This window comes from Carlito syrichta, unplaced genomic scaffold (assembly GCF_000164805.1).
Source record: "Carlito syrichta isolate Samal-C Ts95f unplaced genomic scaffold, Tarsius_syrichta-2.0.1 Scaffold306853, whole genome shotgun sequence".
Lineage (NCBI taxonomy): Eukaryota > Metazoa > Chordata > Mammalia > Primates > Tarsiidae > Carlito > Carlito syrichta.
In genome coordinates this window covers 111,190-113,872 of record NW_007250949.1, presented here as the reverse complement: position 1 = coordinate 113,872, position 2,683 = coordinate 111,190, and positions in this window count along the sequence as shown.

The following is a 2,683-nucleotide window of genomic DNA, read 5'->3' as shown; positions in this document are numbered from 1 at the left end:
TGTAGAGATGAGGTCTCGCCAAGTTGCCCAGGTGGGTCTTGAACCCGCGGACTCCGGCAATCCATTCACCTCAGCCTCCCAAAGGCGCAAGATTACAGGCTGAGCCACCGAGCCCGGTTAGAGATTTTATTTTATTTTTTATTCTTTTGAGTTGGAGTCTCACTCTATCACTCAGGCTGGAATACAGTGGCACATTCCCGGCCACCGCAGCCTCAACCTGCTGGACTCTGGTGATCCTTCTGCCTCAGCCTTCCAAGTAGCCAGAACTACAGGCACACGCTACCACACCTGGCTAATTTTTTATTTTATGTAGAGACAAGGTCTCGCCAAGTTGCCCGAGTGGGTCTCAAACCCGTGGGCTCAGGCAATCCACTCATCTCGGCCTCCCGAAGTGCTGGGATTACAGGCTGAGCCAACGAGCCCAGCCATGCCATACTTCTCTTTAAGCTCTGGCCCCCTCTCCAATTTGGGGGAAGTGAATCCCCTTTTCTCTGTCCAATCCAATGGAACGAGGAGTATCTAGGAGCAAGACACATAGCACATGGAACAGATCTTGCTTTGATGATTACCTTGAAGAGTTGACCACTTGGAGAGCTGGCCGATGCCCTGATTGTGGTCAAGTTGTAGACTAAGCGCCTTCAGGTGACCTCTAAACAGTGGAGAATTTTGCTGTGTGGAGTATCCATACTGTTATTCCAAAGTCAGCCTCCGAAATAGTCTCTGGAATTTCTCAAGCATGTACACAATTAGATCAAAAGGGAAAAAAATCCTTGAAGTGTAGACTGAGATAAAAAGGCTTAAAACCATTCTCAAAACATGAAATGTAAATTCTTGGGGAATTTACAAAGCCAGGAGATTGAAGTTAATCTGGGTAGGAGTTAAGTTTGGTTTTGTTTTATTGTTGCTCTATGTTCAGTGGATCATAGAATTCAAATTCCTTTAACAATGGGCTCATGTAAACTTGTGCTTGAGAGTGAACCAGGATGCTCAGGGTGGGGCTTTCTCAACATTCTCACCATCCTCATGGCAAACACCTGCATTGTATCTGTAGTTGGTCTTGTCTGGGAGTTTGATCCCCATCCTTCAGTGATAACCAACCTCTGCTTGGTATGAGCTACAGGATTCTGAGCCCAAGAGTTTCCTACCTTGCTCTGGGGGTACAAGAATTTTGTTTCTATCTTTTGCCTGCAGCAGTGAATTTGTGCCTGCCCTTTTTTAGAAGTGAGAGGATTCTCTCTCCTTTTTTAGATATGAATTTGGATTACTGGGTTTTGTCTCTACCCACCCCTGGCAGCAATGGATCCTTGTCCTTGCCCTGAAAGAGAGAATTTGCTGCTGTTGCATTCTTGGAGAGAAGCACCTAGGGAAAGCATTTGTGCAAATTCCCCAGAAGCTGAATGCTTGCTCCAAGGAGAGGTCTCTCTCCAGTCTCTTTGCCAGTACCTATTTTTCTTGTGAAGAAAGATTTCTGGTTTATAAAAAAGCGTTTATGGGTTGGATGTGGTGGCTCACGCCTATAATCCCAAAACTCTGGGAGACTGAGGCAGGAGAATGGCTTCAGCTCAGGAGTTTGAGAACAGCCTCGGCAACACAGCGAGACCTCATCTCTACAAAAAATTTGCCAGGTGTGGTGGCATACACCTTTAGTACCAACTACTACTCTGGAGGCTGAGGCAGAAGAATTGCCTGAGCTTAGGAGGTCAAGGCTGTGGTGAGCCATGATCATGCCACTCCACTCCAGCCTGGGCAACAGAGTGAGGCCCCAACTCAAACAAACAAAAAACAAAAAAAGGGGTTTATGAATGTGAGTTCCCTTTGCATCTGAGGTCCCCAGCTACTCCAAACTGACCTGCTAACCCACACTTCAAGACTTCGTTAAAATTTTAGCTGATTTTCTGTTGCCAACTGGTATGGCAGCCACCTCTTTCTCCTGTGCTCTGCCAAAGGTGAGAGTTTTTGTATTCTGTCTCTCTTTGAAGAGGTTTGTCTCTTTGAGACTTGGTTACTTGGTTGCCTTGCCACCTCAGCTCTTTAATGAGTTCAAGAGAAGATACACTCTTGTTGCCCAAGTTGGAGTGTAGTGGCACGCTCACGGTCACTGCAACCTCCACCTGCTGGACTTAGGCAATCCTTCTACGTCAGCCTTGCAAGTAGCTGGAATTACAGACGCACGCCACCACATCTGGCTAGTTTTTGTGATTTATTGTAGAGATGAGGTCTCACCAAGTTGCCCAGGCTGGTCTCGAACCAGAGGGCTCAGGCAATCCTCTTGCCTCAGCCTCCCAAAGTGCTGGGAGTACAGGCTGAGCCACCGCGACCAACTGAGAAGATGCAATTTTTAAAGATTATCCAGCCTTTCCTCATTAATATGCTGGGAGTGGCAGTCTCTGTAGCTTTCTACATTCTTTTCTTTTTTGGCCAAACTTTTTTATTAGTATTCTGTAGGTGTTTAACACACACCTAGGTGGTCTTATTGGGGAAGGGAAAAGGGGAGGTTCTTGCAGATTCCCAAGGAAATGTCAGAAAGGCAAAATATGGCCAGCATTATCCATTTGCTTTTTTGGGTTTACTTGGTGAATAGCACTTTCCTTACATAGGCATCTGATCTCAGGTTTTTCATACTGAGAACATTGAGATTTCAGTTTGAAGACACCCTGAAATCCTAAGAGTAGCATACCCCAAC